Below are 10723 nucleotides of genomic sequence, written 5' to 3' on the forward strand. Positions count from 1 at the left end.
CGTTGCGGAGCACAGGCTCCGGACGCGCAGGCTCAGCGGCCATGGCTCACGGGCCCAGCCGCTCCGCGGCATGTGGGATCTTCCCGGACCTGGGCACGAACCCGCGTCCCCTGCATCGGCAGGCGGACTCTCAACAACTGCGCCACCAGGGAAGCCCTGTAAGATATTTAAAATGTACATCATGATGGTTTGATACAAGCATACATTGTGAAAGGATTCCTCCCATCTAGTTAACACATGCATCACCTATGTATTTATCTTTTTTTTTTTGAAGAAAACATTTAAGTTCTACTCTCTTAACAAACTTCAATTATTCAATAGTCTTATCAACTATAGTCATCATGTTATACCTTAAATTTTCACACCTTTTTCATCTTATAGCTGAAAGTTTGTACCCTTTTATCAACCTCTCTCTAATTCCCTCACTCCCCAGCTCTGCCTTCTAGTGTTGATAGACTGGTATCTTTTGATATCTTAGCAAGTCTGGATAAACAAAGTTGTGAAGGGCTACTTTTTGTTTCTCTTGGATTTTTACTTTCCATGTTTAAGAAAAGTTTACAAACTACTCTAGGAATAATAAATAAAAGGTTTAGTTAACCTGATATTGAAGTAACCTATCTAAACATACAGGAATCAAGAAATACAAAAGGATTACACCATGTGATTCTAATTAGGTTTTAAATTATATTGTCTTAGTTATGTAATGTGGGTGTGTGGATGTTAATATGGAAATTTTTTTTTATTTCTTAAATTGTATATACCTAACTTAGTCATTTTATATATACTTAAATCAAGGCCTTTGCCCCTGAATTTTGCTAGCAGCCAGACAAATCCTGTCAAACTTTTTAGGATTAGAAAAAAATGAAATAGTGTCCAGAAAAGGAAAAGCAACAGTTCTGGTTGGATGTTGCATATTGTGTATCAATAATGACATACATATATTTTAACCTTTTTTTGTGCCAAGGTTTTTCAATTAAAACATGACATTAGACTGAGAATTGTTCATTTTGATTTGGAAATAGAAGCTCAAGCCCCCAAAGTCAAACTTCTAGTGTCTTCTCTACAATTTGCAAATTAAGAGAGGCAAAAATAAAAACTCTCATATTAACATTGATACGTTTGCTTAGATGTCCTCTGAAATTTTTGTTTTGTATATTACCAATCTCATTCATTTTGTTCATGTCTGTCTTTAACAGCTATCACTGTCCCAAACAGTTTTTTTCCCTTTCTTCCTCCCTTCCTTCCCCACTTCTTCCCTTCCTTCTTTCTTCTTGTCTTCTCTTCCCTCCCTCCTTCCCTCTTTTCCACCTTCCCTCCTTCTTGTGTTACTCATCAGTTTCTAGGTAGTTTTTTTTTAATGTAGGGCAGCTTAGGTTAAGGGGCTTATATAACGCAGTGTATTATGCCAGGTGGGTATTTGGCACATCACGACCCTCACTACAGTTTAATGTACAAGTCAGAGAACATAAGCACAATATCAAGAGTTCTCTGACAACCAAAACCAACTCCTAGGGATCAACTTTTTTTTTTTTTAAGATTTTTTTTTTTAATGTATTTATTGAATTTGTTCCAATATTGCTTCTGTTTTATGTTTTTTGGTCTTTTGCTGTGAGGCATGTGGGATCTTAGCTCCCAACCAGGGATCAAACCCGCACCCCCTGCACTGGAATGTGAACTCTTAACCACTGGACTGCCAGGGAAGTCCTGGGATCAACTTCTAATGTTATAGATTCTGGCGATGTCCCTCTTGCTGTCTTTATAGTATTTCTAAGTCACCTAAGCTATTGGTTAGTTTTCATGTAAACTTCTCATGTTGCAAAAGAGGAAGATGAAGAAAGAGGAGGAGGAGAATTATTTTAGGAATCCAAAAAGAAATTTTGTCAATTGCTACATAAAATTTGCTTGTAAGTATATAAAATCACCACATTAACATTGGGAAGCATAAAGATCAGAGATTCCTCATTTTTCTTTTAAATTACTCCCGCCCAATACACTGTGGTATCAAAGATATGTTTTCTTTCTTTCCTCCTCTCTCTCTCTCTCTCTCTCTCTGCCCACCCTCCTGAAGCTGTTATCAATCTGGGCAAATTAATATAATTTGGGCAAAATAGGGTTTTCTTTTAAATGGTACAAACATTTTTCCTAATGAGGTTTTTAACCAAGTCAACCAGGCACAAAAATGTTCTGTATTCTTCTGAAAGGAATATTATATATCTATGTAGTAGAAGATCACAATGTATAGTGAAAATTCAGTCAATTATTTGCATATTATAATATCAGATTTTTCTCTATCTCTCAATAGTGTGAATATATCTCATATAATTGACTGCTAATAGATACAATTCCTGATTATGGAACTTAACTAGAGAAACCTGTTTATGTTGAGCATTGTTGAGTGCCTACTATCCACTGAATAAGCGTAACTGACTACCTCTATAGTAGGTATACGGTATTCCTTCAAGTTATTCAAAGATGAAGAGACTAAATCCTTGCCATCATGGAATTTTGTGTAAGTAAAGATTAGAATTTAAAAATATAAAAAAGCTCAGGATTGGGGCCCAGCTATCCAGGAAAGAGAAATTGGCATGTATACAAGTGTCTCTTCAGAATAAGTTATGGTAAAAGTATGAACAAACAGCTATGAAAATATGGAGTAGCCTGGATAAGCTTGATGGAGAACATGGGCCCTGAAGAGTGGGTAGGACTGTGATAGACAGATATGAGACCATATTCTAGGTAGAGGGGAAAGGTAGAGAAGCAAGATTGTGCAGTGTGCCTTAGAAAATTATTTAATGGATTTAAAATAAAGTTTCTAGAATAACACAAAATGAGGCTGAACATTATCTGTTTTAATGGGCCATTCTATACTTTATTCATTCAGTAAATACTGTCATCATAAGTGCCATGAAAACATTTTCCTAGTAATAAAAACATTTAAAGAGAGTTAAAATTTAGTGATGAGGATTAAGTGTGAGAAATCTAGCACTTCTCATACTAGCTTATTCCTGGATCTGGGTGTCTCTGTGTTCCTCAGTATCCTCATCTGGATGTCTATTTCTCATATTTGTGAAATAACATTTCAATTATTAAATTGAGGACTTGTATGGAAAATCATTCTTTTTCAAAGATATTTCATGGGTCACTTCTTATGTGCCACTTGCTCTCAGAGTTCCATTATAGAGTTACAAATAAACACTGCATCTTAAAATGTATTGTTTTTTTTTTTTTTTTTTTTTTTTTTTTTTTTTTTTGTGGTATGCGGGGCCTCACTGTTGTGGCCTCTCCCGTTGCAGAGCACAGGCTCCGGACGCGCAGGCTCAGCGGCCATGGCTCATGGGCCCAGCCGCTCCGCGGCATGTGGGATCTTCCCGGACCGGGGCACGAACCCGTGTCCCCTGCATCGGCAGGCGGACTCTCAACCACTGCGCCACCAGGGAAGCCCAATGTATTGTTTTTAAGTGAATGAATCTTCAGCTTAAGAGAGGAAAAAAATCATTTTTTAAATTCTGCCATTCCGAAGTTCTACATTCATGCTTATGCAAGTGAATGAAAGTTTAGAAATACATTTAAATATGTTTAAAAGGCTACAGAGACATCTTGCAATCAGGAAGTATCAGCCAATTGTATGAACAATCTCAAAATCTTTGATAAAAAGATATTAAATGCAAAGAAGCAGGGAATAAAGACACACTAAATACATTCTAGCAACATCATACTCATCCTGTAATAATCAAAATAGTAAACTAATACAAATGTTTTTGGTGATATAATGCACAAGAATCCAGGAATGGATTGTTTGTTATAAGTGTCAATCTTCCTAATTAGAAATCCAGGCCCAAGAAATATTTTACAGGGGAAATGTAAACACCAAATTAGAATAAAATATGAGGCAAATACTGTGGATAGATATGAGAGTTTGTGAGGGTAAAATAAACAATATCTGTGGCTGGTTAATCAAGTTGGATAAAGCACTGGTTAATTGTCCAGAATCATATATTTAATTTCAATTTAACTTTGCCCTGCTACATAGCCTCAAATTATAGCCCCGCTCTAACAGAAGCCTTTCACATATAAGCTCCTTTCAGTCAATAGACAAAACTTTTGAGTTTTGAGGAGACAAAGCGCTATAAAGGTGCTGTTGAAAGAAAAAGGTGTTGCAATTAAGAGGAAAAGGTGTCATATGCCCTGCCCTCAAAGTTACAAGCAATATTCATGTTTAAGGCCCCACCCAAAGTAAATTATTTTATTTTATTTTTTAAAATTTATTTTGGACTGCATTGGGTCTTCATTGCTGCTCGCGGTCTTTCTCTAGTTGCGGTCAGTAGGGTTCTCATTGCAGTGGCTTCTCTTGTTGCAGAGCACTGGCTCTAGGCGCGCAGGCTTCAGTAGCAGTGCTCGCTGCCTCTAGAGCGCAGGCTCAGTAGTTGTGGCGCACAGGCTTAGTTGCTCCGCGGCATGTGGGATCTTCCCGGACCAGGGCTGGAACCCATGTCCCTCGCGTTGGCAGGCAGATTCTTAACCACTGTGCCACTAGGGAAGCCCCAAAGTAAATTATTGACATTGCTTTTAATACCCACTTAAGGACCACTTGTTTGTAAAGCTTTTCCTTTATAATTACTGCATCTCTATATCATATGTCCCAGTACTCTACTTCTAAACTTGATATGGCATAGTAAACAATACAAAAGTTTATAGAAGTGAAAGTGATGTGTAGAATAAAAAGTGAAAGTGCCCTTTGTCACTTCTCCAAAAGTGTGTATCTTCCAGATCTCAGAGAGAAAGATGGATGGATGATGCATGGATGGGTGGATGGATTGATGAGTGGATGGATGGAAAGATAGGCAGATAGATGATAGGGAGCTGATAGATTGATAGATAGATAGAAAGGCAGATAGGTAATAGTGAAGAACATAGACTCTGGATCTAGACAATCAAGGGTTGGGTCCCAGCTCTACTACTCACCACATGGACCATCTCATCTGAGTTTTCTCATCTATATAAGTGAGGATGACAACAGTACAATTGCATTGGGTTATTGTAAGGATTGAGTTTATACGTGAACAGCGTAGAGCAGTGCTTGGCACACAGCACGCATTTCATATAGGTTAACTACTCATCATTATGACCACATATATATACTGACTTTTTTTAAAAACAAATGAGATTTTATTATGTGTTTTTCTCACTTCATAATATGTCAGGGAAAACATTCTTATAACACAGATCAATCTGTTTCACTCTTTGTAACTGCTGCCTAATATCCCACAGCAGGGTTGGATCAAAATTTCTTTAACCATTCGCCTATTGATGGTTATTTAGGTTGTTTCCAGGAGTTTCTGCTTCAAAGCCACTACTAATATCTTGTCCTTGAGTATAAAGCAAGGAATGCAGAAGGGGCAGGCATATAAGGTATCCCCATTTTATAAATGATCAAAATGAGGCTCAGAGAAGTTTAGCAAACTGCCTAAGATCAAATAGCTCACAAGTAACAGAGTTCAGAGGAGAACTAGTTTAACACAGTTTCACACTGTCCTACCTCAAAATTTCCCATTTGATTTAGAATAGCTTCACAAACATAGTGGTCCTTATGTCACAATAAGACATTTCTGCTTTCTGAAATAAGCACCAGGCAACTACAAATTACTGTGCTGACAAAGTGGGCATGAGTAGGAGATGTAAGGGAAAACGCTAAAAGACTGAATAAAATAGTAAACCTGGCCATGTCCTAAGTACTAAAGGTAATATTACATTTATGGCACTAATCTTAAAGGCTTAAATGGCTTGAAATCAGGATAAATAAAATATGGTGGTGGGAGGGAGAGTAGAGAGGGTGACTAGCTATTTGACGATTTGGGAGAATATTATTGGGTTGGCCAAAAAGTTCGTTTGGGTTTTTCTGTAAGATCTTATGGAAAACCCGAACAAATGTTTTGGCCAACCCAGTATTTGAAAAACTGCCACATTTAATTCTAGTCTTCCCTGATGGTACACCCTTGATTAACTCTGATCTGACATTATTACGACTGATACCTATACCCCCCCATACCCAAACTCTGTAACCTATCACACTCTATTAAATAATATTAAGATAATCAAACCTTCATTAACTACAAGTACATATAAAAGCCAATTAAATTGACTTTAAATTATTGTGATCTTAGAACATATAGTCCATTTAAAATACAATGAAGCCTTAGCCAAGTATAGTCCTCTCTCAGACAAGAGACTATTGTACAATGACTTCAAAGTGTACAGGGCTCATTGTGGAAATACCCTTCTTATAACCCACATTTCTAATTCCAGCAGTATTTAACTTTAGAATTTTATTTTCAGCTAGGTCATTCAATGTCTTTAGGATTCGGGGAAAGACTTCTCCAAGTTGAAGTTTTTTCCTATATAAAACAGGGTTAGTGTGTTTATTTTCTTGGGAAATAGGTGAATTCATTTTGTTGGTGTTTATCTGAAAGTTTGAGAAAGCCTCAGAGATGCCAATTGTGATCTTTTCCTGCAATGGGAGCAAGGCCAAATTTTAGAAATGTGAAGGACATAGTGTGACTTATAGTAGAGAATGGAAAAAAATGAAGCACCATGGCCTTTTCCAGATATATTTCTTAGCCAGCACGATGTCAATTTATCAGTCTGTTATTTACCTTCTGCCTCTGTTTCTGAATTGTGATAATGTGTAAGAAGCTTACAAAAATACTTATCAAAATCAGTAGGGTACAATGCAACAATTTAACTCCTAATGACAGCCACCTCTAACTATGAATGACATATAATAAATTATGTTTGAACTGGATTTTCAGCTGCAGATCCTTATTCTGCCACCCAGACAGCCCTATAAAGTTGCACTTGTGGCCTTAATCCCACTTGGATGTGTGCCCTACTGCCTCTACTTTCCATCATTCTGGTGCTTTAGTCTTCTTGAATAAGTGAACAATCTTTGTTTCTGTACCTTATTAGGCCAAAGACCATAACAGCTAGTGATGGCATCGGCAGGCCCTGCGGGCAGGATTCTCTGCAGACCCAGCCAACCTCCAACAAACCCCTTTTTATACTCCTGTTTCTAGGAAGAATTATGATGGCGGTGCCCTGCTGTTGATCAGTCAAATCTGTGGTAGGCCTAGAGATAAGTCCTGTAAGTGTGGTGTACTGTAAAACAGCGGCTCCCATTCATTGGTAGCTTGTGTGTAATAAACCACCAAAAAAGGGGGGTGGATTGGGGAGGCAGCTGCAGTGTGCAAGAGCAAACAACGCATCTCATTCTTGGGAGCCAAAACTTTGTAATTTGCTACTGGGCAACCTTGCTCTCACTGACATTCTTTCTGATAACATAGTAGTGCCCTATCTGTATTTATAGCTTGACTACTAACCTAAGAGATTCTATTTGGGAACTACGTATACATGTTATAACAGACTGTTATTAAGGAAGAGATGAAAAATACTATCAAATTGCTTCGGGCAAACAAAATGACTGGATTCAAGGGACATTTTCCTCTACCAACTGATAACCTGAAAGACATTTATATTAGCCATTGTTTCACAGTAAGAGATACCAGCTGAAACATACAGAAGGAATATTCCCTGGGAATGAGTTATGCTTCTTCAGTAATATATTTTTTAGACACAGAAGTGCTCATCGAATTGAAAGGTATTTGGGGGATGCTTGTCTTTTTAAAAAGACAATAATTGATTGATTTTTTTTAAAAAAATCAATAACAGTGTAAACTAAATTTTATTTTTTGGTTAACTGTCTAAAAACAGTGTTTTGCAACAGTACTACAAATGACTCATCTGCCTAAACCAAAATATAGGAGGCAGTTTAATTGTGAAAGGACGACAATACACCTGTTGGGGAAGAAAAGGGAAAGAACTCTCAATAAGCCCTTTTAATTCAGGATGGGTTAACCTAATAAAAGGGAGACATACTTGAATTTGCTCATGACTACTTAATGAGAAGATGAAAAAGTGCTGCAGTTTCTGTAATAAACTCTTTCATTTTACATCCAAAGCAGGTGCATGGCATTGTGATATCAACACTGTACTAGTTCCTCATCAGCCCCCCACTGCTCTGCCAAATAGGAATGGAAGACTGTACATTCTAGGCATTTTTTTCTTTAACACTCCGAACTCAGGGTCAGGAGAGTGGCTATGGCAGAGTGGAAGGCATGCCAGTTGTTTTGGAATTCTTGCAGGTGTTTAAAAAGCAAAGATTCTTTTCAGAGGCACATCTGCATTTGTCATATGCCATTTGTGCTAAAGCCTGTGGTGTTTTTGTTTGCTGGTTTGACAGATTGACATGTAATGGCCAGGACCGTTGGGCGGCTGCTCCCAACAAAGTCATTCTGATAGCCAGAGTTCGCTAGAAATCAACTCGCCCGAATTACCCATGATTTTTCTCCACCCTTCAAAGGAAAATGCGTTGTTCTAATGTTCTTTTGGCTTTTTGTTTGCTTTCACAATTCTTTTTCTTTTTTTTTTTGGCTTCATTGTTTTAAATTCTAAATTGAGATGAAATAGGGATTTTGATGGGATAATAACATCTACAAAGAGTTTTCAAAACCAGCCAGTCGTTAACATTTACTTAGAAGTGGTTAAAGAGATTTGTGGAGTTTAAATAAATATTGGGATATAATAAATTTTAAAAATTAAGAGAACATATCTGTGTCAGTGATGGATAAGGGAACTTAATAGAGGCAAAAATGGCAACTTTTGAACATTTTAAAACACTAAAATAATACTACTTTTGAAAACTTTTTTCCTTTTACATATTAGTGAACAATATACCTGAATTTATATGTAAGCATGTGTCTTATCAACCATGTTACCACGAAGCCAAGTAAATATATGTGAAAGCAAACTTTAGTATGGTATCTTTTGTTGACAAAGTTAAATCAGATATCCTTATTAATATTCTCTATACACAGGTAGTGTCTCACGGAACTAAGAGTTTAAAGCTCATGCTTCAAGTATTAACTTTATTGTTTATGTAAGTTTCTGAATTCATTTAACTGTGGTAGGCCTTCACCCTGTCACCCTATTTGGAAAATATAAACTAACAAAGGAATACCAAGTGTTAATCAAGCAAATGCAAAATGTCATAAACATGTTCATAACACTCCTTTATATTTACTCCATTGACCTAAACATTTCCTGGACATACATCTTAACTTACCTACATAATACCACTTTACTGGAAAGGACCGTTCCTTTTGACAAAGCATCTCAATTTGGGTGTCTTATTTGTCAGTTTACTCTCAGTTCCACAGGTCTATCTGCATAATCAAGTTTCCCTGGAGCCCTGCACTGGAGAAAGAGGAAAGGCAAAACAAAACAAAATTAGAACTGGCGAAGGGAAACTAGAAACAGCACATTGCCATGGTTTGGGTGAGAGATTATTAAAAACCAAAAGCCACTGGCTAAACTATAAAATGCAAAAATGGCAGTTGTTTTTCCTCTTATATTAACAAGCTAAGTTCTAGATATTTGAAAAGTTTTAATTACATTAATTTCATTTACTAATTTTTTTTAAAACTTTCTGAAATAAGGATTTCTTTCCTGTTACCTCAGTAGGGACCTGGGCTAAAGGAAGTAGGAATTAAATAAACTCAGGTCTCTACTGTTTGCAGTTAGGTTGCCAGATGTGGAGAATAAAAAATAGGACAGTTAAATTTGAACTTTAGATGAACAATAAATATATATTTTTAGTGTAATATTGAATGGGACATACTTATACTAAAAATATTTGTGGTTCATCTGATATTAAAATTTAACTGGGTGTTCTGTTTTTCATCTGGCAATCATATTTGTAGCAGAGCTTAATTAATGACAAAGTCATGATCAGAAACTTCATGGTTTGAAGGGCTTAGGTTTTGTTTTTGTTTTTTTAAATAGGTTTTATTTTTCTGGGGTTCCTAATTTCCTTAAGACTTTCTGTCACCTTTTTAGAGTAATGGGATGAATGATAATAGCTATTTTGATGGGGTACTTGCCCAAATACAACCAGGTGCTTTCCATTTATTATCTTATTTAATCCTCACAGCACCTGAAGAGGCAGATGATATTATGCCCATTTTACAGATGAGAAAACTGAGACCCAGAGACATTAAATCATTCTTCTTGAGTTAGACAACTACTAAGCAGGAGAACTAGGATTGAAAACCACGTTTGTCAGATTCCAGAGTTGGGACTTCTCCTTTTAGCTGCACTAGCTTATTAAATGTGAACATTCGTTAAAGTCACAAATGATGTAATCAGTTAATTTCAACTCATATTAAACACTGTCACGTTGCTAGTCATCTGTGTGTGTGTATTTGCCTTCTCTTTCTTGCTAATCTCAAGGGCAGTGTCAGAGTCTCATACTTCTTAGCATCTTCCCTTATACATTCCCTTATAATTTCCCTTATAATTTAATAATGTCACATTAAAAGAATGTCATATTATTTAAGATAATCAGAAGTTTGTCTTTTGTTTGAACCAAGTATGTTTTCATTATTATATAAAATTTAGAGCATATTTTCCCAATAGCTTTCACCTAGTACATACTCTCTGACTCAATTTGCCCGTTGTTGGTATATTCTGTGTTGTTGCACTTCCAAAGCTTTACTTGAACAAACTACTCACAAACCTAAAAAAAAAAACCCCAAAACAAAAAACAGCGTTTTCCTTGCTAAAATACCAAAATAGAAACAATTATTGCTTCAATAACTTAGATGGGTCAGGG

Source organism: Kogia breviceps, chromosome 5 (genome assembly GCF_026419965.1).
Source record: "Kogia breviceps isolate mKogBre1 chromosome 5, mKogBre1 haplotype 1, whole genome shotgun sequence".
Classification (NCBI taxonomy): domain Eukaryota; kingdom Metazoa; phylum Chordata; class Mammalia; order Artiodactyla; family Physeteridae; genus Kogia; species Kogia breviceps.